Source organism: Miniopterus schreibersii (genome assembly GCF_964146895.1).
Source record: "Miniopterus schreibersii genome assembly, chromosome: 1".
Lineage (NCBI taxonomy): Eukaryota > Metazoa > Chordata > Mammalia > Chiroptera > Miniopteridae > Miniopterus > Miniopterus schreibersii.
Window position 1 is genome coordinate 3,046,679 of NC_138101.1, and position 27,684 is coordinate 3,074,362.

The 27,684-nt window shown below is 55.5% G+C and overlaps 1 protein-coding gene and 1 long non-coding RNA gene across 2 annotated transcripts in view; both read right to left on the reverse strand.

Annotated features, from left to right (window-relative positions):
* The window catches only part of STK32B (serine/threonine kinase 32B), a 616,411-nt gene that overhangs the window by 111,883 nt on the left and 476,844 nt on the right, over positions 1-27,684 (reverse strand). The window lies entirely within an intron of this gene.
* Positions 8,939-27,612, reverse strand: LOC308557062. Its single transcript, XR_013998787.1, has 5 exons — positions 27,448-27,612; positions 24,542-24,708; positions 22,938-23,016; positions 10,502-10,600; positions 8,939-9,403 (listed from the first exon to the last, which is right to left on the reverse strand). It is a non-coding gene; the product is annotated as an uncharacterized lncRNA (long non-coding RNA).

Consider the following 27,684-nt stretch of genomic DNA (forward strand, 5'->3'; position numbering starts at 1 on the left):
TCTGCTCTCTCCTTTATCTATTGGGAACTTAGAGGCTCTTTGAAAAGTCACCTCGACGAGTTTGTTTTATTTCCAATCCACCCATCCTCTCCTTGAGCCCCGAGAACTCGGGGCCTACCTGAATGGCTCCTGCAGCCCGCCCTTGGGAACCAGCCACCCTCCCTACACCTGCGAGGCTGGAAGCAGAGAGGTCTCCCCCAGCAGGACTTGGCCTGGGAGACCACCATGTCCTGGTCCTTATGGGCCTGAACACACATCCCAGAAAGGCCAAGACACTCCCCAAATCCTCTGAGCAGACTCAATAAGCGGAGGGAAGCGGACAGATTGAACAAGTCCTCCTGGGGAGGGCTAAGGAGAGAAAATAAACTTCAAGAAATATGTACGCGGCTGCTTAAGGAGCCTTAGCTGGAGCATAGAAACATTGCACATACTCCACAGAACTAAAAAAACTTTAACAGTCATAAGCAATGCAGAAAGAGAAGGGTGGGGGTGGGGAAGATGTAAATAAATGCCTTGTCAGGTGCAGGGAAAACGCGTGAGAACCATCTGGAAGGAAATGCGAGGCTTTCAGGACTGTGCCGAGAGGTACAGCCTGCAAGGAACAGGAGCTCCAAAAGGCGCTAGAGGGGAAACAGCAATGAAAGAAATGCTAAAAGCAAATGCGTCTGGGCTGCAGCCGGCCTGCGATGTCTCCAAGTACAAGGAGAAAGGCTTGCAGAGATCCGAAAACTAACGGTCACGTCCAAAGGCAGGAATCAGAGTGGCACCAGATTCCTAGGGGACTTTGGGGCAATGTCCAGGGACTCTGAGTATCTGACCGAGGGGCCTATCCCCTGCTGTGATGGAATTCGTTGTTAGGGCAAAGGAAAGAACATGGTGACAATGACAAGACAGAGAGGGCTCCAGCCTCGTTCCCTTTTTCCCGTGGAAGCTCCCCTCTCACCGAGACAGTTCAGTCACATCCGCGATCTCAAGGTCGAGCGGACATGGCGCATGGGAGATGGTGGTGAGCCGGGACCCTTGCAGAATACGTGGCTCAGTCTAAATATGCCTGGGATTTTGCACAGTCATTGCTAAGTAAGGATTCTTGAAATATATGCCACATACTGTAAGGGAAATCTGCCTTGGACATAAAAAATAGAGTCCATCTTAGCAAACCCAGGAGCTGAGGGAGCAAGGGGTGGAGTGCAGACAGAACATCCTAAGACCACATCTGGATGGGAGGAGAGAGGAAGTACAAGGGTCTGCTTTGGTGCCTGGGGGGCAGTAAAACCTCACGGGAAGGGCCATCATTACCATTTACTTTCATTTGTTTTTATTTTTTAATTTTTAAAAATTTATCTTTAATGTTGAAAGTATTACAGATGTCCCCCTTTGGTCCCCTCCCCTCCCCTCCCCTCCCCTCCCCTCCCCTCCCCTCCCCTCCCCTCCCCTCCCCTCCCCTCCCCTCCCCTCCCCTCCCCTCCCCTCCCCTTCCCCAGGCCTTCACCGCACTATTGTCTGTGTCTGTGGGTTATACCTATATGCATATGAGCTCTTTGATTACTTTTAACACATTAAGAGGGAAATAGCTGTTTAATTATGGCCCATCTGTCTTCCCCCTCCCCCTTCTGACCCCTTCCCCTCCCAGTGCCCCCCCTTTTCTATGTTCCTTTATAAACACAAGCTCGAAGCTCACTCTGCAATCTTCTTGGAATTGCAACAGACGTGCCCAGAGCTCTGACGGAGGGCTTGGTGCCGGTCACACAGCTCTGTGTCACCCGGGCTGGGTGCTGCAGCAGGGGCTCCTGTTCCACCCACCCACCTGCCTGCAGCTCCACGAGGGCACCCACCCACCCGCCCACACTGCATTGTTGCCATGGCTCAGAGCCCCTCCATGAGTGGAGTGGTCACTTACTCATCTCTGAAGGCGAAGAAATAATGCCACTTAAGGGCCTTGTGATGAGTCACCAAGTACATTTAGAAGTTTCATGCGGAGAAAAGAACACTGAGGGCGTGGAGGCAACGCTGAGGCAGAAGGACACATGCCCGCACGGGGACCTCCCCCGTGTCCCTGTCATCCCACTGTCAACAGTCATTAGTCATTAGTGGGGGTTCTCCTGAGGAGCAGAACCCACAGGACATACAGGGAGATGGAGAATGAGATGTATTGTGAGGAGTTGGCCCACACGATTCTGGAGGCTGAGAAGTGCCACCACCTGCCCTCTGTGAGCTGGAGCCCAGGACAGCCGCTGGTGGAGGTCAGTCCTGCCTGAAGGCCTGTGGCCCGGGGCACCAAGGTCTGTGGGCGGGAGGAGAGGGATGCCCCTGTTCAAGCAAAGAGCAAACCCGCCTTCCTCTGGCTTTCGGCTCTATCCAGCCCTGAAGGGATGCCGCGGCCCACCCTGGGGAGGCCTTCGCCTTCCCTCGGCCCTCACCCCAATGCTGGTCTCTCCTGGAGATGCCCTCATACACTCGGAAGCAGTGCTTTGCCAGCTATCTGTGCCCCCCTTAGCCCAGCCACGTTGCAACAGGGGCCACTCATGGCAAACAGGCCACAGGGTTCTGTGTCACCAGGGCAGCGTGACATTTGCTGAGCACGTCCACATACCCAGCACACGCATCTCTCATATGATACCGAGTCCATCTTATAAATGTCAGGGTGCAGGAGGAAGTGTGCATTGAACACCTACTATGCGCTCCCTCCCAAGCCACCCTAGATGCCGCGGAAAGAGATGGAAACGCTGCCTCCTCGCCCTGGAAGAGCTTATGGCTGTTTTGGTTCAGAAGCTGGAAACAGGAGCCACCTGACAGAGGAGAAGGATGGGATAGCCAAGGGGAAGCCACAGGGAAGCCACGGGGAAGCCACGCCTGCCTGCAGGTTCCTGGCAGGGGGGAAAACTGCCGCTGGCTGTGGTGGTCAGGGAAGGCTTCCTGGAGGAGGTGCTGACTTCGCTTTGTTCTCCTGCTCCCTCTCCTCTTCCTCCTCTGTCTTCTTTTATTAGACTTTATTTCCTAGGGCAGTTTTACGTTCACAGCAAAACTGAGCAGGAAGTACGGAGTTCCCGTGTCCCCCTGCCCCCCCACGGGCACAGCCTCCCCGCTCTCAGCTGCTTCACCAGATGGTACGCGCGTTACGGTCAGTGAACCCACGGACATGTCTTTATCACCCAGAGTCCACAGTTCACACGAGGCTCACTCTGGGTGCCGGTCATTCTGTGGGTTTGGACAAGTGCATATGACACGTGTCCACCATTATAGCATCACGCAGGCTAGTTTCTCTGCCCTGAAGTCCTCTGCGCCCCCCGTTCACCCCTCCTCCCCAGCCTGACAGCCACTGCTCTCTCCGCCGTCGCCGTAGTTCTGTCATCCCTAGAATGTCATGTGGTTGGGCTCACACAGTGTGCAGCCTTCTTAGATCCGCTCCGTCACTTAGTCATTGGCGTTTACGGTGCCTCCAGGTCTCTTCGTGCCTGGAGAGTGCGTCTCGTTTTAGCGGAATAACGGTCCTCGGTGTGGCCGGAGCGCAGTTTAGTTCCTCGCCACCTACTGAAGCCCCCGAGGGGGCCGCCCCTACATCAGAGACCTGAGCGCGAGGTCACTGGGTCGGTCTGGCTTAGGTGGTGCATGGACCTCCCTAGGGTCACCTCAGCATGGCCCCGTACACTGCGGGCTGTAGGGAAGGCCCTCGAACTACCTGTGGGGAGGCCAGCACAGCCCAGGGCGCAGCGGGGCGAGTGGCTGCTGGCTCCCTCCACGTGGCACCAGAAATCAACAGGTCCCCTTCCTGAATGGTTACCACCTTCCGGCTCATCAGATCCACACAGCGACCCGACCCGGGGAGGCGGGCTATCCCCAGGGCTCCTTCCCTCCGAAGTGATAAGCTTTCTTCCCGGAAGGCCTTCCGAGCTCCCGCTGTCATCTTGACAAAGCCCACAGGTGGTGGGAGAGGGAACTTCTTGTCACTTTAGCAGAAAACAATGGAGAAAACTCAGGCGTAAGGCACTTAGGACGCGTCAGGAGGAGCTGAAACGCGCCCCATTCAAAGCCTCCCCCAACTTTGCTGACCCCCGCCTGGCTTAGCAGCAGATCCGCGCTGACTGGCAGAGAAAGCTGGGGGAACAAAGCCCTTCTGATATTTGTGGGAGCAGTTTGGACAGTTGTGCAGAAGAGAGATTGTTTTTGACAATGGTTAGAAATAGAAATTCCCCGGAAAGCCTACTGTGATCATGGATCATTGTTTTCCTTACTTCTCCATACAATGCGAGCTGTCAGACTCTGGTCTCGACTTGCTCTGTGACATGCCGGTGAACCCCTGGGCGGGAAAGAAGGAGCTGGGTGGGTGGGGTGATCCAGGCCCGGCCTAGGGACGGCTCCTGTGTGGGACAAGGTGTGCTGCGTGAATTCGTTGAACTGGACATTTATCCCCGAGAAAATAGAGTATTGGTGGCTGTTCTCAATTCGGCTCCCTTTGTCCCGCCCCTGCCCAGGGCCCATGAGCTGCCATCCTCAGCTCATCCGCCCTTGGTCCTTGAGCCTAGGGGAGGACCGTCTGGTTGGATGTCAGCGCAGGGATTCTGCCTGGGACTCACCAGGACCCAGGCTGTGCCACACTACAGGCAGCCTGGAGTTATTGTCACTCTACAGCTCAGCCATCTCCACGGAGGCCTGTGGAGTCCAGAGGGGGCCTGGGGCAGCGGGGGCAAGGCTCGCCTGTGAGCTAGGTCCTAGGTAAGAGGAGGGGAGAGGGCCTTCCTGGAAGAAGGCAGGCTGGCTGCAAAGGCCAGGGGTGTGTCCCGCAGGAGTTTGGGGTAATGGGAGGGTGGGCTTATGTGCCCACCCCGCAAGCGGGCTCGTCTGGCAGGGTGGCTGGGTGTGGGTACCTTGGCAGTGAGTCCTGATTCCGAAGGATGCTGATGGGGGGCTGAGGCGCGTGAGGTCTTCTGCAGTGAGGAGCCGCCGGGGCCTTTAAGCAGGGCCAGCATGGCGAGGGCTATGCTCTGGGGAGACAGCCCACCGTGTGGCCCACTGGCTGGAGGGTCTGCAGTTCGTATCTCTGGAGGCAAGCGGAGAACTACGGTGTCCCAGCAGTGGGCAGACACCCCCTGCTCTTGTCTTCCTGGCAGAAACCCTGAGAACATTAGGACCTCGGGCCACCCCGCTGGCCTCGTCCTGCCCTGTTGGCCGAGGCTCTGACCTCCATCTGGGCAGCAGGCCCTGTGAGAGCATCAGTCAGCGAGCGCTAAGTCCCCCCGAGAGCTGGGCAGTGAGAATCCATCCAAGTCGGCTGGAAGGAAGACTGCAGTATGTGGCCTGCTGCCCTCGGCCCTTGGCTCTCGGACGCCTGAGGCCTAGTCCCAGCCCCACACTGTTGCCGGGCTCTAGGGACCCAGAGGCCCCCACATCCTTGCCTGGACCTTGATTTCACCATCTGTGAAATGGGTGGGTTGGTCCAGCTCTGTCCCTCTGTCACCTTACGCCTCTCCACCTGTGCTCAGAGCCCATCTACTTGGCACAGCGATGAACATGCCATCACCTCAGGCTTTCCCGGGCACCCGAGCTCCAGGCCCAGCCCCTGGCATCCCAAGGCCTGGACGGCCAGGACGAGGGGGACGTCTTCCCTGCTGAGACAGGGCCTGGAGCTCTGTTCTGTTTCCTTGGAAAGTCTGGGGGCACAGGACCGAAAGCTGCAATGGAAGAGACCGGCATCACCCAAGCTCCTCAGGCTTTGGGACTGAAGGCGACCCTGGGGATTTCACGGTCCCACTGCCTACACTTTACGGACGGAGACCTTTAGGCCTGAGGTCACCCTGTGGCAGCGGGAGCACTGTGAACACTGGGCACCCCAGCCCTGGGCTCCGTGTCCCACCAGGCTGGCCCACAGCAGGGTTTTCACTGTGGAAACTGGGGCTCTCACCTCAGAGGGCACCTCCTTTGCAGATGCAGATTTCTGATGAAACATGCCTTTGAGGAGGTTGGCGGAAAGTTCCTGCACTGGGGGAGACACGTGTGTGTGTGGGGGGGTGCAGAGGGAAGGATTTTTTGAAGTCACTCCCAGCCCTGTTCCTGACTTTTTTTTCTATTTCCAAGCTCCCCGGGTGGGGGTGTGTGTGTCAAACCAAATAAATAATCACTTGGCTCTAGTGACCCCTCGTGGACATGACTTTAATAGCAACATTGGGGATAATTAAAGGGATTGAGGACCAGGCGGTACAAGTTCCCCCCAAAAGTGTGTGCCCTGAGCTCCTAGACTCTCACCTGCCCACAGGTCATGGGGAAAGGTGTGAAAGTGCAGAGTCCGCCTCCGCAGCTCGGGGGGCGCTCGAGGTTCTGCACCTGCCACGTGCTCCCAGGTGACGTCGGGGCAGCGGGGGCTCAGGGCACACTCGGGTGGGGAGAGCTTGGACCTCCCGCCTCTGAGCAGGTGCCCGCGGGAGGTGCCGCCCCTGCTGTCTAACCGCCCGAGTCGGGGACAGGCCCAGGACACACCGCTGGCGAGGCGGGGTTCTCACGGGGACCTGGCAAAGCCAGCACCCCCGCATCCACAGTAACGTGCTCGGAAATACCACGGACAGCACGCTACAATCATACGGTTTCACCTGTGTTACCGTCACTTTGCTACGTAATTTAGGGGGCCCAGCAGAAAATAAAAGTAGGGGGCCCCTGGGAACAGGGTAAATGCCAGTTAAAGGTATTAATGTAAAGCTTTCCCTTTGGAATATTTTATCACTTAGACACTGTAATAGGGACAATAGTGACCTATGAGTAACAACGTAAAGGCGCAAAATGTAAAAAAAATATTTTGGTGTCATAATTTATATCATACAACAAATGATGCCTTATTGACACGACAGCTTGGTTATATGATTTTGCTGTCTGCTTTCCTGCAAGTTCACGGATTGGGTCACCACCATTTACACTTTCAGCAACCTTGTTTTTAGATGGAAACATCGATTCGTTGTCCTATTTATTTATGCATTCATTGGTTGCTTCTTGTATGTGATAAATGTTATTAACTAAATAATGATAATAACCATCATTAATCCAGAAAATATTTAACTCTTTCTCAACATTTATGTCCTCCAATCTTTTAAAGCTTCAAGTAGGGTCTGTCTGGGGAGACAAAATTACCGAGACTTTCAAGGTGGCGGCAGCCGAGCATTAAAGCAGGTGCGAGGCCCTGCGGAGAGTGGGGCCCTGTGACTTCAGAGGCTGCAGGCCTGTGAAGGGCCCGATGACCATCCGGCTGACGTTTACAGAACTCACCACGTGCCAGCTGGGCTGCGAACCACTCAATCCTCCAACAATCCGGTGAGGTTCTGCTATCGCCCCCCCTTTACAGATGGGGAAACCGAGCATCCTGGAGGCACACTAACTAACCCGGGCCACCCAGCTCTTAAACAGCGGTGTTTGGACACCCAGTCTGGCTCCAGCCAGTGCTCCTAACAGCTCAGCTACATGTTTAATCCTCATTTTGGGTGTGGGTGTTACCACCTCTGACCCTCAGTCTCACCCCGCCCTGCAGGGAGGCAGAGCCAGAGGCCCCGCCCAAGTTTCTGGCCTCAAGGATGGAGACAGGAGAGGTCGGGCCTGGGGCTCCGACTGCCCGGGCCTAAGTTTGAATCGGCAAATTTAAGGGGGCTGTGGTGAGGCTATCTGAGGAAACATTTTAATCACACCCCTATGATCTATTAGGAAGTCCTGAAGTTGGTGTGGGGGGCTATGCCCACAGGTGGGGACAGGAAACAGGAAGGGAGACCGTGCCAGGGTGGTCAGCTCTCAGCCCACAGGAGGGACACTTGCAGGGCAGACACAGCCGAGCCCAAGACACACAAGACTGAGCCTGTGGTACAAACACACACGTACACAGTTTATTTTCTCCAGGTCAGTGGCGCCGTCTGACTATCCTACCTGCACGGCCCAGGATCTGCCATCCTTTCTCCACCAAGAGAGAGGCCTCCACTGAAGCGACGTCAGCACCCCCGGGAGATGTCCTGGGGTCCCAACGCTGCAGGGGTGGGGAGGGAGAGCAGACCGATTCACCAAATGCTCATGTTTAAGTATTTTACAATGAATGATGTTCGTGAATTTCCCTCACAGAGGTGGTGTTTGCACTAGGACTGCCCAGGACACGACCACCCACTGTTTCCCCCTGCACCTGAGTTTCCAAACCTCCTGCCTGGGGCCTGGGGGCCCCTTCTGTGCTGAGGAGTTTGTGACTGTCCTCCTGGGCCCAGCTGACATGCCCCTTGCTCTGTCCCGGCCTTCCTGGAGCCCACCCCCACAGATAAGGAACTGCCTCCCGGGGGGGCACCTGTCCACGGAGGGCAGCCCCTGCTGGGACGCTGCACCCCAACAGTCTAGGGATCAGGGTCTGTCCACCAGATTGGAGCTTGAGGCCCTTGGCGGTGCCCAGCTCCGGGCCTGGCACCGGGATGGGGGGGTGCTGGATTTTGGGTCACCAGCATCACTGTTCATGTCCATGCCCCCAGCACCAGCGCAGAGCCTGGGCACGCGGGCCACAGGGGGACTGTGCACTGAGCGAAGTGGGGGAGTGCGGGCGTGGGTAAGTGAATAGACGGGACTCTCCGGGGCCTGGGTTTCGGGGAGCAGTGAGGACCTGGAGGGCATGTGCAAGGGGCTCGGGCAGAGGGGCTGCCTAGATGGCGGGCTCACCCATGTCCATGGCGCGCAGGCCGAAGCGGGACAGCATCAGCACCGCGCTCAGGTTCTCCAGCCCCTTCTCCAGGCCCAGCCCGCAGCCCCGCAGCCCCGCAGCCCCGCAGCCCCGCAGCCCCGCCAGCCCCGCAGCCCCGCCAGCCCCGCAGCCCCGCCAGCCCCCTGCAGCCTCTGCCCCGGCTCTGAAAGGACAGGCCCCGGGTATGCATAGCCCGTGCTCCACGCGCGAGTGAGTGAGCGAGGAAACAAACCGAAAGTGAACAAACAAGCAGACAGACATGCATCAGTAAACGAGAAAATGCGTCAATTAGTACAAAGTAAATTAGCAAGTGATTAAATAGGTGAGTAAGTAAATACGTCAACAATTAACCAAAGGGGGTCCTACAGCTGCTCCTGCGGGGGCCCCGTGGAATCCAGGACCCGGAACACCCCGGCGTCGCCTCCTTCCTCCAGGAAGCAGCCCCTGCCGGTTGCAATCCTGCTGCTTCGTGCAGGGGGGGGGGGCCCTTCACAAGGCTGGGGGGGGGGCCCTTCACAAGGCTCGGAGTCTCCCTCACCCTCGAGCAGAGGTGTCCCCGCCTCGTTCTATAGGCCTGGGAAGCGAGGCTTGGGGAGGGGCCCAGGTCCCCAGCTGGAACACCACGTGGCAGCGTGGACGAGGCAGGCGTTGGGCGAAATGAGCAGGTCCCACAGGAAGGCTCGGCGCAGGTCCATGCATCAGGGACACAGACGAATGCTCTGTCTTCTAAGGACACACAACAGGTATATGGAGGCAGGTGGCGCTGGGCTTGTGACATGTTATTAAGTGGACCACGCAGTCTCCGTCCCTTGTTTCCTGACACCGCCGGAGGGGGCCCCAAGCTCAGCAGTGGGCGACAGAGACGCAGGGGCTCCCCTCCCGAGCGTCTCACCGGGAACTCAGCCGCCTGCCTCTGCAGGGCCTCCTGCTCTCCCCGAGCTCTTTCTAGAGTCTTCCTCAGCTCTCTGAGCTCAAATTCCTCGACTAGGAGGACCGGCGAGAGAAAGCCATCATTTTCTGTTCTCTTGCATCGTAGAACCTGCCCTTCCTCTTGAGCCAAACCTCACACAGGCAACAGCTGGGACCCTGCCATGCGAGGGTCACCTTCAAAATCCACTCTAACAGAGTGTCTTTCTTTCTTTGCTGATATAAAGGAATTGTGGCAGGTCCAGAAAGGAGCAAAACACACACAAAATACCCTCCCCTGGCCTAGAGACAACCAGCAATGATGTTGGTGAGGTTTCCGTGCGCGTAACTGTACGCAGTTGGCCCAGGTTTAAGGCTTAGCTCTGCCACTCACTAGCTGTGCAGCCACGGGCAAGTTACTTAACTTCTCTGTGTTACACTCTCCTCGTCTTTAAAGGAGGTGATACTGTTACCGACCTCGCAGCACTTTTATGAGAATTAAGAGGTGATCCGTATCAACTGCTTAGGCTGGAGCCTGGCTCGTCCGAGGCTCTTGGTTGTTTCCCACCCGATTGTTGTGCTGACGTGTTGCTGTTCTGCTAGACAGCACCCTTTCTCTTTTTGTTCCACTTAATATTATAACCTACTCTGTAGGCTGTACTGACTAGGATTATAACACCCTAGGTCACCTGAGTTACCAGGGAGTTAGTTGCTGAACCTGGCCGCTCACTTGTCAAAAGTTTGAAGATAAACTCTTGCAGTAAACACAAGTCAGGAGAAGCAGAGCCCTTCTCTGGAGTCAGGGCCCCGAGTGGAAGCAGATCGGGGCGCTCAGCTTCCTCTTCCGAGTCCCCTCTGGTCTCGTTCCGACCTTCCTCCCCCTCCAGAGGTCCCAGATGCTGTAAGCACTCTGCTTACCTGGGTTGCAGGCTCAATCCCCGGCCCCAGTCGGGGGGGGGGGGGAACTGATGGAAATGTCCCTCACATCAATGTTTCTCTCTCTTTCTTCCACTCCCTCTGAAAAAGAAAAAAAAAAAAATGGAAAAAATATCCTCTGGTGAGAATTAAAAAGAAAAGATTTACTGGTTGAACACATTTGTCCATTAATTCATTCATCGCTCACGCGTGCACGCCGAGTGCCTGCTACGCCCACGCAATACCGCGGTGAACAAAACAGGCAAAAAATCCCAAACCTGAGGGGCTTGCGTTCCGGGGGGAGATAAACAAGAAGATCAGTGAGCAAATGAAAGATGTCAATAGAAGATGATGGAATGATGGGGAGAGATAAACCAGGGACAGAGGGGTGGGCAGGGCAGGTGTGCACCTGTGCAGAGGGACCGCGGTGACCTCCCGGGGAAGGTGACAGTTAAGCAACACCTGGACGAGAAGGGGGGTGGTCCCCACAGCGACGGGCACAGAGCAGCCCAGGCAGAGACAAGGAGGAGCCGGGGCCCGGAGGTGGGCACTGCCAGCGTGCTCTGAGAACGGGTAAGGAGCCAAGTGAGTAAGAATTTGAGGGCTCAGGACATCACCGAGGTCCCGAGGGACAGGCCAGAGCAGGTGAGCTTTGTTCCCTAGGAAGCAAACTGATAGACAGTTCCCTGGAAGACCCACCCCTCCCCACACCCCCTGGCATTAAGGGTGTTCGATGAGATCCTGCCTTAAAACGAAGCGAACACGGCGTCCGAAGGGGCGGTGAGCTCGGGGCGCAGGGACTCGAGGTCTGCGTGTGCCACACCGAGTAGGGCAGCACCTGCTGTTACCCGCGAGCGCCTGCAGGTGCTGCCCCAGCAGGTGTTCTTTCCGGCTATGCAGGGAACTGAGGAACTGCCTGCTGGCCCGACAGTCCAGGTCCTTGCTCCTGTCCCCCGTGGACAGCGGTTCAGAGCAGCGGCAGGCACAGGGCACAGCGACTCCGTCTGCGCCGGCCAGGCCCTTTTCCGCCTGCAAAACTGCGTACGGTTTGGGCCTTTCCCAAGCACACCTGAGAATTTCAAATCATCCCAGGACCCCCGTCACCGATGGAGAGAAAGTGTTAGGTACGTGGCAAGGAGGGAACACCGGGGAGATTTTTGAGAACTGGAGGTGTTGTTTGAGTGAGTCCCAAACCAATCCCAGGTTTTGCTTATTTTAAAAGAGTTTGCTTTGCTCTAGACCAAAATGAACTATGACAATGACAAGGATGTGCCCTTTCCTCAAAATACATATGCGCTGACCTGGAGGTGCCCGTGTGTCTGTGGGTCCTTTCTAGAAGCTGCGCTAGAAACGGGTCACCTTGAGAAGCGGAGGTGGGTGGGGTGCCAGGGACAGGCTCTGGGCTGTGAGCGGGACCCCCATCGCTGCGAGTCTCCGCGCATTTTGATTCTGGTTTTGTACCACGAACACACGTTATTTTTTAAACGAAAAAACCTAGCTAATTAAAGACGTATCTAGCTGCATGCATTTGCCGACGTCTATGAGTTCAGAGATGTAGAAACTCCCTAAGCTCTGACGAGAGAGGTTTCCTGACAAAGGCCTGATTTCCACCTCTCGGGACAGCCAGCAAGGGAGCAGGCCCAGGCCACGCGGTGCCCGCTGCTGCCCAGGGCTCCCCTCCTTCCTCGGAGAGGGGCTCCGTCAGCGCCACTGCCCCAGGCTGGAAGGCGTCGTGTCTGATGTCTTCGCCCCTCCATGAGGCTGGGCCCTGGCTGTCGCTGAGTGAGCAGAACGACCCCGCTCAGCTGAGATGGTGGAGCAGGAGCCCCGGGCGCTCCAGAGAGGAGCCGAGCGGGAGCTGGGAGAGGGAGACGGAGGGCACTGTGACTGCAAGGGGCTCCAGGGAGGGAGAGGAGCGAGGATGCGGTGCCAAGGCCACCAAACTGCACATACCCGTCGACAAAAGTTCCATACTTCACCTTTGCTTATAGAAATATAGCATTATAGATGCCTCCTGCTTGTAAGAGCACTGTTAATACAAAAGAGGGGCGCGAAAACTATACACACTAAAGTCAAACGAGGTTCAGTCGGGCTGCTACCTGCTGCCCGACGAGGAACGCGGCTGACCGGAGACACAGGCCGACCACAAGGAGCCCCAGGCAGGGGACATTCCTGCAAAGACTGACCAATAGCACCGCACCAAGACCTTCTCGCTTACCCGGACCGTGAAGGGGAAACAGACCACAGAATAAACCTCGTAACGGCGAAAGTTAATCCCGACATTTTTTCCACCCTACTTCCCCGTACCAGCCTTTTCCACAGAAACTACGAACAATATAAGCTCAGCCTCTAGAGACGGTTGGGGTCTCTCTTCCCTCTCGCGTGGGGAGAGTCTGCCACTCTGTCCACAAGGTGGCTTTTCCTGTCTGTCCCCCTGTTCGGTAAAACCTGCCTTTCTACCGTAATGTCTTGTCTGACTCGGGTCTTGAATTCTTTCCTGCACGAAGCCAAGGACCCTTTTGGCTGAGGGCTCGAGTCCCCACTAGGGACTCGCCTCTCGGGCATCACTGTGACTGCATAGTCCCCCTGCCTTAAGGTCCTTAATCGCATCCTCAAAGGCTGTGTCCTCCTCTCCACATAAGGTGACATTCCCAGGTCCCCGGGAGTAGGGCTGAGACGTCTTGGGGAGCGCATTTTTCAGCCTGCCTCACTCAATGAGGGTGATTATTTTATAACTGTGTTTTCACCCTCAAAACACATCGACTGCTGAGAAGCCAAGGCCCTGGCTCCCGAGTTCACCGCCTGGTGCACCTGTTCCTGGCGGGGAGACAAATGGCATCAAGTTCAAAAGCATTCACCCCGGCAAGGCTCAGCCTCGCTTTGGGCGGGGGTGGGAGTCAACCCGAGGTCAGGAGTGCCTGCTGGGGCTGCAGAGGGTTATCCTGAGGCCTCCACGCTCCCCAAGGGGGGAGCCGGGCTTGACTTCAGCTGCTCAGGTTCTGTCGGGGCCTGAAAACCCCAGAAACCAAGGAAACAGCGGGTGCCTCCGACTTCCGTTTACCAACACCGGGCCAGGAACTGAACAGGGATTAGGGAGGAAGGGGGAAAAGTGACAACAGTTCACTTTTTTATTAGGGCGGCAGATTCTAGGTGATATTTTAACACTTGTTCATTATAATTATTAGGCTTTTATATAGTAAACTTTAAGAAATTACTGTTTTACACGAGGCAGTTTCACACACCTTATTTGTTTAGAAGCAGAGCTCTCTTGGAGGCCCTTCCTGGTAACGCACCGGCTTCCACGTGACGACCGTCCGCAAACCACCGCAAAAGTGAGAGAAGCCACAGGACGTGTTTTCTGTTAAATCTGACAAGTGGGATTTTTAGGAATAAAAATATGAGCAGGGAGTGACAGCCGCTCTCAGAGGACCCGTGGTCCGAGATTTCAGGGCACAGTCTGCTTAGTTCTAACACTGATGATGGGACCAGCTGCCTGGCAGCTTCCTCGCACCCCCGGAGACCCCACTACGCCCGGTGGGCGAGTGTACCTGTGATACTTCCATGTTGACCTGCGGTTTTCCAGTTGAGTATTTTCAGCTGCAGGTGCTTGATTGAAAACAAATGCTACGTGGAAACCTGCAAGTACAATGGGCCAGAGCAGACACTCAAAACACGAAGCTCCTTCTCTCCCTGGGACTGGGACCCCCAGAAGCAGGCTCTGGCGCAATGATTTTGGTGCAAATGGGTTTTTTTTGGGCAGTGATCCCAGGAAACGCTGGTGGGGGAGTAGGGAAGGGAGTCAGGGAAGGGAAGAAAGCCAGTATGAGGGGCCTTGCTGAGCAGGGGCTACCACAGTCCATGGGGCGCAGTCCTACCAGGATCCTCTAGGGAAAGCATGGAACTCAGAGCTGTCCCTTGGGGGAGGAGTGGGGGCAGACGGGGGTATTTATCTGCCTACTCCCCTGTGCACTGGTTTACGGATGCTGGGCATGTTAACTCCTGGTGTGCCTCTGGCCAGGCAACGCCAGGGCCTGCAGCAGGACGCTGTTGGCACGAGGGGACTGTGAATGGTGCGGGGACGTGGAGCCCCCAGCACAGCAGCACCAGGGGTGTGTTGGAAATGCAGACCCCAGACCTGCCGGATCACAACCTGCATTTCAACAAGATTCCCAGTGATCTGAGGGGGCACTTTCGAGTTTGTGAAGCGTAAGTTCCAAACCACGGGTTCCTTTCCCTTTTCAAAGCACTAAAAAGTAATCACTGGCCCCAGCAACACCGGAGTGCTCCTCGACCCTCCCGAGTGGGAGGAACTGAGATGCTTTTATCTTTCACCAGGTTCAGAACACGTCTGAACCCCGACCACAGAGCCAGCGAGGAAGCGGACGATGCCAGCTGTTCCATGCAGGCGGGGCCTGGCTTTTCCCACCTGCCCACAGCGAACACATCGGTCACTTCACACTGTGACCTTTCCTGTGTGTGTCCTGAGAACACTTAGCAAATTTCAACACGCAACGGGGAAAACTGGCCAGCCACACGCAAAAGAAGGAAACCGGACCCCAGTCCTACACCATATACAACAGTGACCTTGAAACCGACTCAAGTCTTACATGCAAGACCTGAAACCATGACACCCCTAGAAGGAAAACACATGGGAGAAGCTCCTAAATGCTGGTCTTGGCGATGTTTTCTTTGGATTTGACACCAAAAATACAGGCAGCAAAAGGCAAAGTAAACAAGTGGGGCTACGTCAAACTTAAAAGCATCTGCACAGCAAACAGCAAACAAAATGAAAAGGCGACCTACAGAATGGGAGTAAATACTTGCGAACCACTCATCAGATCAGGGGTAGGTCCCGGGCCCCCTCACGCACTGTGCCTGTGCCACCGGCCTCCGCAGGAAGGCCCGGGAGGCCTCGGAGCGCTGGTAGGCCTGCAGCTCGCGGACGTAGCGCTGCTTGTCCTGGTCAGCTTCGTAAATATACCTCTGGAAGGAGCACAGAGGCTCTGAGATTCTCCTGAACTGGGGGGGGGGGGGGACTGGGATGCCCTCTTCCCAACCTGCAATCTAGGCTGGTTTCAGCAGGCAGGGAGCTGTGCTGGAGAAAGTATAGGCTTTGAGGTCAGACACACTTAGAAGGGGCGTGGAGGGCTTCCTGTAGGAGGTGGTGTTGGCTTGATCAGCGTGGGGGAGAGTAGAAGTGGACACTGGACATGTATGCTCCTAAAAGGGCTCTGACTGTACCCCATACATTGGTGTTTCCTCCTATGTGACCCCAGAACATACTTCCATAGGAGGTTAACAGGTGTGGGGAAAGGGGTTCAACAGTAGAATAAGTGAGAAACGCCTCACGCTGGCGAAGACCCTCAGAGATTCTCATCTTCGCTCCATCGCCCTCCAGGAGAGCATGGGCCTCAGCTGAAATGGTTTTGGTGAACAGATTTACATTAAAAGCTCTGAAAAATTCCTGCAGAGGGAAAAACCCATTTCACTTGGTTCACTCCAGAATATCCTAAACTTATTTGACCACGACCCATATTTCACGGACGAACCGTTCTGCTTGGTGCGGCCGGGGAGAGGGCGAATGCCCAAAGCAGCAGAGAGCCAGCCACTGTCTTGAGGAGAGGGGCGAGAGGCACCGCACGCCTGAATTCCAGAAAGTTCCCTCTGGCTCCAGGGGGAAAAGATGGGCCAGGAGGGAGCAGCCCCTAGTCGAGGCTGTGGACAGCCGGCTGCTGCTTCCCAGAATAGGACTCACTTGCTTTCCCTCTGGAGGCAGCCGGGCCCACTAAGCAGCCAACGTCTTCGTGATTTCCGTAAATGGCAGGTCTGGTGTTGGGCCCTCAGCTGATTTCTCTGTTCGTTTAGGAATATCACGTACCTGGGCTGGGAACGGAACAAGCACCAGCCTGAGAACTGGGGGAGGGGGTCAGCGGGGCCCTTGTGGCTATTTCGACTTTCATTTTCATAGGAAGAAATCTCATGGGTTTGCCAATATTTGTCAGTCTAACCCAGAAACGGAGCTTAATTTAAGAGGGGAAACACTCAATTGGCAGTTTATCTAGCAGGGGTGGGGAACGTCTAGCCCTTGGGCTGTATACAGCCCTGGAAATCATTTGGTCTGGCCCTGCCAAGGCAACCGCTGGTGGGACTACAAAATTAATAAATCTAGGAGCTTTTTTCATAGCTAATTTTTAAGTTGATAATTCTGTACAGCCCTTGAATGATGTTATAAATATCCAAATGGCCCTTGGCAGAAAAAAGGTGCCCCACCCCTGATAGAGACTGATGAGAGACAAGGAGCCAGAAGAGGGGCTTCCCGTGCGCAGGGCATGAGGCGCGTGAGGACTGGGTGGGCATGTCACTTACCCGCCAGAGCCTCAGTTTCCCCCCTGTGTAATGCACATAATGCCCCCTGCTAACAGGGTCATTGTGTGGCCTGTCTTCTCCAGGTACAGGCCCTACACCCTCTGGATCCAAAGGATCCGTGTCAGGGAGGGAGAGAGAAAGGCCGTGGGCGCTGGAGTGAGACAGACCAGTCTCGGGACCAACCAGGAGACAGAAAAGACCCTCGCTCTTAGAAGAGGAGAGGGGTGACCCTCAGAGCAGGGGAAGTCAGTGGCATGAGACCTCTCTTCTGCAGCCCACGATGCAGGGGATGGGGGACAGGGTCTCAGGATGCTGGGAGTGGCTTTCGAGCCTCGATCAAGGTTAACTACCTCGCCTGAGGCCTCAGAACACCCACGCCTGGAAGCCTGGAAGGGGAACCAGACGCCGACCCCAAAGCCACGCCCTTTCCTGCCTGTGACCCAAGCCCAGCCCTTCTGGCCTCTTTGCTGAGCATCAAAACCCAATTCCAGATGAAAGAACTAGCGAGGACCCGCCCTCACTCCCTGCAGCATGAAGCCCCTAACCACCAAGGGCCCTGAAAAACAAATGAAGGCTGAGATGGGACCATGGTTGCACCAGGCTCACTGCACAGGCCCCATGGCGAGTCCCAAATGTCCCCTCAACACTGGGTCAGGTAACTGCCCCATCTTATCCTGTGGTGGGAGCTCGGGGAATGGAAAGGTCCCTCAGGGATTTCTTCTTCTTGCCTTTGGGCCAGCCCCCTTTCCTTTTCTGAAACAGAAAGACCACAGAGGAACACATCAAGACTATCCATGATGATGTGTCGGATTCGTATCACAGTTTGAGACAATATATGGAAGTGTCCTCCCTATGTGTCACCCACGTGGCCTCTCGCCTCTGAGCAACTCTGCATAGTAGCAGTGATCGTCCCTGGGAGACGAGGGAACTGAGGCATGGAGGGGTGTGCCCACTGCCCCAGTGTCCCCTAGCAGGTGTGGGACCCGGGATGGACCCTCCCATTATGTTAGGACTGCACAGGGGTCATGGGGCACAATCAAGAAAGCAACCTGAGGTTTAGGAAATCAGGTTCACAGGGGGCTGGGGCCGAGCCTCGACACTGGGAAGCGGGGGTTAACATCCGAGCTTGTTTGGCGCTCAGCCTGGGTTCACATCTCAGCTCTGCCCCTTACCTGCCATGTGGCCTTACGTAAATTAGTAACAGCCCCATGCCTCAGTTTCCCCACTTATAAAACAGGGATCATAACAGTCCTTCGCTTGTGGGTTGCAGGGAGGAATAAATGTGTTGACATTTGTGTAGATCTGGGAACAGAGCCAGGCACCCAGGTAGCGTTCACTTAGTGCCGGCTGCTGTGATCAAATGTAGAGCCCTCTCCCGCTGGAGCTGGCTCTCGGGAGGGAAACCCGGGCTCACTCTTCATCGAATTCCTTGGTTCATCGACAGTGCCTGGGTCCCAGCTCTCATTAGGACCCCGTGCCGTGCTCAGAGGCTGGGGGGCTGAATGAGACACAGGCCCTGCCCTCACAGCAGCTTGTTCTAATGGTGGAGCCTGGCAATCACAGCAACTATTCGTTACAGGGGGAGGGGTCACAGAATGGCAGCCTGGATGCCCGGCATTCAAGGTGCAGTTTCAAATTTCCCTAAACCAAACACGCATAGGTACCAAAAATGGTGGAGAGAAATCAAAACGTGGCCCCGAAAATCTCTGTATCAATTGCCGTGGCTTTCTAGCTTTCAAAGCTCCCTCCCAGACGTGCCTATTCCGGCTTCCCAAGGATCAGGAGGTGCAAAGCTGCACAGTGACCTGACAGGCCGCTGGGTGAGGATCTGGGGAGGATCCCACACCAGGCCAGATGTGCTGGGGACCAGAGGACAGAGGACGTCTGGGCAGTGCCTGGCACCAAGGGCTCAAGGAGCAGGAGGGTAGAGCATGGGCCAGGCAGTGGCCAAGAGCCAGGTAGTCCCCACCTGTGCTAGTGAGACAGGGCTGCAGGCACCCGGGGGGGGGCGCCAGGCATGCAGCAGGTGCACAGTAAATGACACCCTTCCTCGCTCGCTCCCGCGTGTGCAAACCATGCAGATCCCTGGAGTCTGAAACTGAAGGAGACAATCCTTTCAGGACCAGGGACAGCTCCCAGGGCCCTCCGTGGGCTCTGGTTTCTGTACCGCGCTGGAAGCAACCAGCCTGTCTAGAGCTCACCCGGGCTTTCCAACAACGCTCCCCAGTCAAACCAACTATTATAATCACTCTCCGTCAGAGGAAGACACTCAGAAAGATGACATGAGTTGGCCACCAAGTAGCAGTGCCGAGCCGAGAGCCAGGAGCACAGCCCGGCTTCTGTTAGAGCCGTGCCTCCCGAGGGAGACGCCACAGCTGCGGGGCCGAGCGGGCCACGGGCCAGGTCACCTGCCCGCAGCACAGCAGCCGCCTTCTCTTCTCTCCCCGCTCAGCCCCTCTGCTGGAGCACAGAGCGGGAGCTGGTTTTTTTCTGTTTGTTTTTTTTATTGGAAGAAATACTTTAATACATTTTATTTTACTTCTCTAGATTCTATTACTGTAAGTCAAAATCCACAATAACTGTGTTTATCACTTTGCCGCCATCCTCGGCTCTTTGTTTCAGCTTCTTTGTTAAAAGAAAATCCCTCCTGAGAGTTTTCGCCGTTTGCCCAGAAACCACAGCTACCGAGACCTTTTCCCTGAAGCTGTCTGTTCTCCTGAATTCCTCACGCAGGACTCGTGCCCGCCTGCCCTGCCCTACCTGGAGCCCCGGGCACAGTGGGCCGACCATCAGCACCGGCGTCACCGCGTGAGAACACATCCCACTGCCCGAGCACATGCGCTAAGAAGGAAAGGGGGCAGAAGATGATTGAGCAAAGCTGGGTTGATTTTTTTTTTTTAAAGTGTAGCTGGCGGAAGAGCAGAAAATCAGCTGGTGGGCAAACCTGGAGGAAGAAACGTGCATTCCGATAGGGTCCGGGCCGGGCAGACCTCCCGAGTTCTAACTGCAGCCGCGATTGTGAAACCTTCCTACCTCCTTTAGACGCATCCACATGAGAAAGAAAGAAACTCTGTCTTGCCCAACCCGCTGCTGTTTGGGGAGCCTTTGTTATGGGCAGCTGAGCCTGACCGTAACTGACAGACAGGGTCACTGCTCCTTTCTGGCGTTTCTCGGGGGACCCGGTCACCCCTCACACGAGCTGTTACAATAGTAAGGGAAAAACTGTTGTTGTGCACCTATCACGGACCAGGCCCTTCGGCAGGTGGCTGTTATCATTTAGCCTTCAGGAGCCCCTCTAAAGTAGGCAGTGTTACCCCCATTTCACCAAGAAGGAGCCGAGGCTGGAGGAGTCAACATGCCTTGTGCAAAGGGCCACAGCGAGGAGGTGGCGAAGCTGGGGTTGCAGCACCCACCTGTCTGCATCCAAAGCCCGCCTGCTTCTCACCCAGCCCCCACTGCGCCCTCCAGGCCTCCCCCAGCGTGGATTGGGGTCGCCCCAGGTGAGAACCGCGCCCCTCACCCCAGCACCTTCCCCAGCAACCCTAAGTTTTCCCCGAATGATTAGGCTCAGGAGCCAGACTCTCTGGGCTCAAACCCTGCTCTGCCATGTACTGTGTGACCATGCACAAGTTCCTTGACTTCTCTGTGCCTCAGTTTTACCCGCATTGGAAAACGGGCTAAAAACACCATCCTTGTGGGGCTGAGAGGCTTTGAGGAGAAAATACACAGGAGTGCCCGGCCCAGAGCTCGGGGAACAGAAAATGCAGAACGTGCAGCCGCTGTCACTCGCTCAGGACGCGGCCGCGCGGGACACGCTGCGCTCCCGGCTCGGGCGCCCGGCTGCCTCTGGCGCCGCCTGTGGCCAGCGCGCGGCGCAGCGTGGGCAGGGCCGCCGGCCCGGCGGGGGGTCCGGGGCGCAGCGCCCCCGGCGGGCTGCTCCCCTCTGGAGCCGGGGGGCGGGAGGAAGCCTGCGGGCGCCGCGGCAGCAGAGAGGCCCCGAGGCCGGGACGGCACCCCGCCGCCCCCCAGCGTCCGCCCTGCCCGGGCGCTCTGTCTGCAACGTGCCATTTGCATCTTCAAACGCTCACCAGCGACAGCGGGTCCCTTTCCCAGCACCACCGGCAGCGACGCGGGGGGCGGGCGTCCGAGCAGGTCCTGCAGGCGCGCAGGCACGGCCGGGGTGCGGGGCAGCCGGGGCGCACACCGCGCCTCCTGCCGGGGCCTGGGCGCCGCCCGCGCCCCCGCGCCCGTGCCGCCCGACTCGGCTGCACCGCGGCGCCCCGACCCGTCCCGGGGACGACCCCACACTCCCGGGGAGCGGGGCGCGCGCGACGGGGCGGCAAGTCCAGCCACCGACCCGCACGCTGGCCGCTGTCCCGCTGCATGGCCGCCGCCCGGTGTCCCCCACCCCACCCCACCCCGCGCGCCGCTGTCGCGGGGGAGTCCGCTCGGGACCGCGCGGCGCGGCGTGGCCGGGGGCCTGGGAGGGCGGGTGAGCCGAGAGTCCAGCCGCGCGGGGTGCTCCGGGCTCCGGGCTTTCCGAGCAGCCCGGAGTGGGCGGGGTCGGAGTGGGCGGGGTCATGGGCGTGGCGTCGGAGTGGGCGGGGCGTCGACCCGGGCAGCCCCGCCCCGCACCCGGGCGGAGCCCTCCCGCCGCTCGCCCGCCGCCCGCCCGCCCGCCCCGCAGCGACACACGTGCGCCCGGGAGGCCAGAGCGCGCTAATCAGCGAAGGCTCGTCTTCGCATTACTTACGCGCATTTTAATATTTTCATATCACACGAGCATCCATAATGCATTATGGCGACATTAGAAAATTCAGGACATTAGAAGATGCCCTGGCAGGATTCCAGCATCGGGGTACCTCCTTTTCGTTAAAAAAAAAAAAAAAAAAAATCAAAACATAATTTCAAAGATAGTCCTAAACATTTAGAAATAGCCAGGAGCTCCATCCCCTCGTTTCCATGGCAACACTTCCACGTTCCCACGGTCTCTCCGGGTCGGTGGCAGGTGACGGGAGGCAGTTGCAGGCTTCATACTCCCAGGGTAACGCAGAGGTGGCCTAATGGAACACCCAGCCCCTGCAGCAGGACCCTGGGCTCCTCACCCACCTCTGCTGGGCGACCCTGGGCTGGTTATAGTTGCTCCCGCTTAGTCGTGGGGGACACTTACAAGACCCTCAGGGGGGCCTGAAAGAGAAGAGAGCGTGGGAACCTAACAGGCACACCTCATTGTATGGTGCCTCACAGATGGTGCGTTTTTCACGCTGGAAGGCAAGACCCTCCACCGCAAAAAGATGATGGCTCCTTTTATTGCGATGTCACTTTATTACAGTGATTGGGGACTGAGCCTGAAATATCTCCGCGGTCTGCCTTCATAGGCTATATTCTTTCCTCTACATCTATGATCAAGTTTAACTTACAGATTAGGCACCGTAAGGGAGGGACAAGAGCATAATAAAATAGAACCCTTATGACAATATACTGTAGTGAAAGTTACGTGAATGTGGTCTCTGTCTCTCAGAGTATCTATTGTACCTTCCCCGCCCTTCCTGTGGTGATGACGTGAGATGACTTGGGCCTACGTGATGAGACAAAGTGAGGCGAATGACCCGGCTATTGTGATGGAGCTTTTAGGGTCCTACCATAAGGGTCACATAAAGAACACTTAAATTTTAAGAAAGATGCCGTTTATGATACCAAAACAAAGCGAGAAATAGATCTGTTGCCAGACATACAACACCTTTACACAGAAAGCTGTAATTCCATTATTGAAAGGTGTTTGCCAAAACCTAAATAAAGAGAGGGAGTCATCAATGGGAGGACTGGATAGATGATATCATATTTCTCCAAATTGTGTGACAGATTTAATGCAATTCCAATAGAAATCCCAACAAGTTTTTGTTTTCTGCTTTTGCAAGATTTGCCAAGCTAATTCTGAAATGTTCCGGGCAAAGCTTAAAATGCACCAGAAGAAGGTGAACCAGTGACGGAGTGGGGGTGGGTGGGGGGGTTGCTTTGACAGATATCAAGACTCACTCTAGAGCTACCATAATTCCCACAGTGTGATACTCACGCAGAGATAGACAGATAAAGGGCACCGAATAGCAGGCCACAGGCAGGGAAACTTGATATTCATCGCAGGTTTCATTGCCCTTGGGGTGAGGAAGAGGGAGTTTTAAATAAGTGATGTGTCACAACTGGCCATTCCCACGAGGGGAAAAGTGAAACGGGATCCCTCACTCCCACTGCACACAAACCCCAATCCTGGGGCGTTAGTTCTTAACATGAAAAAGTGAGACTTTAAAACACTGATAAGGGGCTGTGGGAGAATATTTTTAGTGACTCCGGATAGGGAAGGCTTTCTTAGAACACAAAAAGCACAAATCATAAAGAAAAATAGGGGAAACACTGACTATATGAAAATCGATGCATTCACCCAGTGGAAACCAGAATAACAGGAAATGCCCTTAGCTGAAAGAAGGCGCCAGCCTTTCAGAGGATGGGGTCTAGTTCCCTCTAGAGCATGGCAGGGATTTTCACCAGGTGATTAGCATGAAAAGCTAGAAGCAGATAAATGCAGTTACGATAGTTTCATTTTGTCAAACAGTGACCCCAGTCCCTGTATGTGTGCGTAAACATATGTGTGTACGTATATAGTATGTACTTCCATATGTTTATGGAGAAAACTATGAAAGAAAACAAGCGAGGCTGTTAACATGGGCTACCTGGTGGGGGTGTGATATGGGAGTGGGCAGGGCATCCTTAATAAATACATTGCTCGTCAAAGGGCTCGTTCATGTAAAATTACACCCATGTATCTGTGTACCAGGGGAGGCAGGAAGGCCTGGTCACCCAAGGGCCCGTGGGGGTTAGCTGGCGCGGAGAGATTCAAGGTGACCTTCGTTTTCTTCTCCAGAGCTGTCTGTATTGTTTGAATTCTTCACAATGACCATGTATTATTCATAGAACCAGAAATAGCCCACAGAAGGCTCTTTTCATTGACAGGTAGAGAGGAGAAAGAAGCGTGTTCTGACATAGGGACCTTGTGGCTGAGAGGGCCAGATGTTCCCTGCACTAATGGTGGCAGAGAACACGGGCACCCAGCCTGCCTAGCACCCTCTTGATGGATCCACCCTGCCTGTGGAGGAAAATCTCACAAGTCCCTGGTGCCCACTGCGAAAGCCTCGGTCAGCTGCCTCAGTGTCCACCAGTGAGGTTTGGTCAGCTGCCTTAATGTCCACTAGTGTCTTTTTGGAAAACTTCTTATTTTGCGATAACCATAGAGTCACATGCAGTTGTAAGAAACAACGCAGAGAGACCAACCCCAGTATGCCCTTCAGCTTCCCCCAGTGGTGACATCTCACAAAACCGCAATGGGATATGACAAACCAGGCGATCAGCATTGCTGCAGTCCACTCATCTTCAGATTCCCCTGGCTTTATGTGAACTCGTGTGTGTGTGTGTGTGTGTGTGTGTGTGTGTGTGTTTGGTTCTATGCAGGTGTATCACATGTAGATTCGTGTGCCCACCACCACGGTTGAGATTCAGAACAGCTCCAGACTGGGCACCCTCCTGCTAACCCTTCAGAGCCACCACAGCCACCTCCCTGCCCCTCCCACCCCCTGGCCACCCCCATCAGTTCTCTATTTCTACAATGCGTCCTTTTGATAAAGTTACCTGAATGGAGCCTTGGGGCTGTTTTCACTGAGCCCAGTTCTCTCCATCCTCTTGGATCTGAAAGTGGGTTGCCGGAGAGCACGGACTTGGCGTCACAGAGACCCAGCGGCAGTTTCCAGGTCCTTTTCGGCAGAGCCGCTCGGACTCGCTGAGTCTCGGTGTGTCACCTGGAAAGTGGGCATCACAGAGCCTCCTCTGAGGGGTGGGAGGCGGTAGCTTTTCTGCCATGAATACCGCGGCGTTCACCACCGAGCCCACTAAATGCCCCGACTCCGTTTGTGCACCACGATCATCTGCCTAAACAGCCTGCCCCGCCTGTGATGAGGCGCCATCTTCCCAATACTCACAAGAGGGAACTGAGGCTCAAGATGACACAGGGAGCCAATGGTGGGACCAGGGGTCACATTCCAGACTGTCTGGCAGGTGTGGGTGTGGCATCGTTTCTATTTGACAGGGAGGTGACAGGGCTTGTCACAGGGACACAGCTAATTTGTGGCTGAACCAATGACAAAGCCTGGTACTCCCCATTCCTGGCCCAGCGCTGGGTTTTCTGTGCCCCTCTGCCCCAGGGGGACGCCGGGGGCTTTCCCTTTGAGTCTTCCCAGCAGCACAGACGTAGTTTCCTGCCCTGCGGGAGCCAGGCTGGCTGGTTCAAATGCCGGCTCTGCCACTCACCAGCTGGTGACTTAGGAACGAGACTGAACCTCTCCATTCCCCAGTTTCCAAGGATATGGTGGGGATTAAAATGAGTTACTATATGTGAAGCTGAGCATAGTACCTGGTGCACAGTAAGTGCTCAGTAAACGTTAGTTGTTAATGGTGTAATTATTTATTTACCCCCTTCTAGGGTTTGAACCCCGGTTTTACTGGCTGTGTGATCCTGGCAAATGGCCTAACCTGTCTCTGCCTGGGGCTGTTGTGCAGACTGAATAGGTTCATACTCAGAGTGCTGGCATCAGTGCAGCTCAGAGCATGCCTGATGTTTGCTCTTGTTGTTATTACCATCCCCTTGTCCCCCTGGGAACAGCCCACCACCCAGAAAGCAAGTCTTATGAGCTGGATCAATTTCAACCACCCAGTAAGGGGTGGGGCTGCCATTTAGAGGGCCTGACCTGTCCTTCTGGGACTGTGGCTCAAGGCTTATAAGGTGATTCTTTCAACAGGGAGAGCTGGCCTTGCAGACCTTCAGATTCACAAGGCAAGGTGGGCATCCCCGAACCCAGGACCTCTCAGGCTTCTGCTGACAGCGGCATCACCTGGGGCACTCATTAAATTCCTGATTCCTGGACCTGCTACACAGAGGGCCCACCTCAGTGGGGTGCAAGGGAGCCCAGGCAGCTGGCTTGTTCCTACACTTCCCCACAGGCCCGTGAGGGGCACCGAGGTTTAGGAAGCACTGGCTGAATCACCTCCCGGTTTGAATTTGTACAGTTCTTTTTATTGTGAAAATTAACACAATTACAATAAGGAGACTAAAAAAGAGAGTAATTCTTCCAAATCTTAGAGTTCACTTATGAAAGAAGGAGAGAAGCTTTCCCACATTTGACAACAAATGAACACGGCTACTGATAGTGAATGATGAGGCTGAGAGGACAGGAGCTAACCAGCATGGGGCGCCCATCACCCTAGGACGACTCTGAACCAGCTAGTCTTCCACCGGGGAAAAAGACAAATCATTGTCCTATGGAGACAACCCGAGAGGATGACAAAGAAAAAAAAAAAAGGTAGAGAAAGATCATAAAGGTGGATGGATGTCAGGTAGTTAATGAAAAAAATTTTTAAATGATTATTTTTCTGGATTTTGTAAAGTTTGTGATACCTGTCAACTTGAAACATTGACAAATTTGTGTTTTTAAAATTATTCTAAATACATATTCACTTTGGTGCCTAATTTTGCATTTGTAAAACTATCCTTAATTTTTTTTCTTCGGGGCCCTCCAAATTGTAGAAGCCTCAGGTCCTGGGAAACCTCCACCGCTGCTTGTGGCCTGCTCAGTACCCATCTCCCCCTCTTCCTCACCCACAGAACCCTGACTTTGTTTCAGGCAACAATCCTTAATTTTTTATTTATTTCCATGAAGCTCGCATGGCCATGTGACCTGCATTGGCCAATGAACCCCGAGGGCCGTGATGTGTCTCTTCCAACAGGAAGCTGTAAAAGCTGGTACAGTGTGCCCCCTTCCCTTTCCACTGCCCAAAAGACCCAGGGCACACAGTTGAGACAGGCTAGAGTGGGCAGAGCCCTCGGCCGGACCAGACGGGATATACTGTGTGAGCGAGAAAGACGGTGACTTGGGCTTGTTTGTTACCGGGCCTTCCCATAGCTTATCCTGACCCGTACATTTTAAAAACACATAAATCTGACAGTGGTTCTGAAGACCACCTTGCCTGGCAAAACAGCCTCAGGATAAACAGTAAATTTCCCCCACTAGCCTACAGGATGCCCGGGCCTCGGCCCACCTCCCCATCCTCACCTGTGGCCACTCTCCCCTTCACCTCTCTCTGGCCCCGAGGCATCTGCTCTTTTTTAGATTCTCAAATACACCGCTTGTCCTGACCGAGGTGTTTACCCTTGCTTCTGAGCATCTTTAGGGGGATGCCCTTCCCTCCCTTCCTCTTTGCTGGGCTGCAGGTGCCAGAGGGCACCGGCTTTCCCTCTGCTCTTCCCTGTGGCATCCCTAGATCTTAACGGCTACCTGGCTCCTAGCAGGTGCTCAATAAAAATTTGTGGCACGAAAGGGGATGAATGACTCTTTGCCTAGCTCATGCCACTCTTCCCCTCAAGCCTCAGGTGGGCATCACATCGACGTGGCTTTGCCCAGTGGTGACGACCACTGGCCAGCTGTGTCCCCTCCAACATTTCCCCTGACCTCTGACTCTCAGATTCTGAACAAGGAGGGAAATACCGTCACCGCGGTCGCTGTGTCTCCCCACCAGGCAGCCAGAAGCGGTGCAGAAAGGGGGCTCCTCCAGCGAACCCCAGCCCCTCCGGGGCGCGGGCCGCCGGCCCAGTGCGCACGCTCGGGCCTCCCCGCGCCTCCTCTCCCCGCCGCAGAAACGCTCTCGGCGTCGGCCGCGGGCGGGGGCGGGGCGCGGCTAGGCCACGCCCTCCTCTCTGACTGACGGGAGGGCGGCCCAATCGC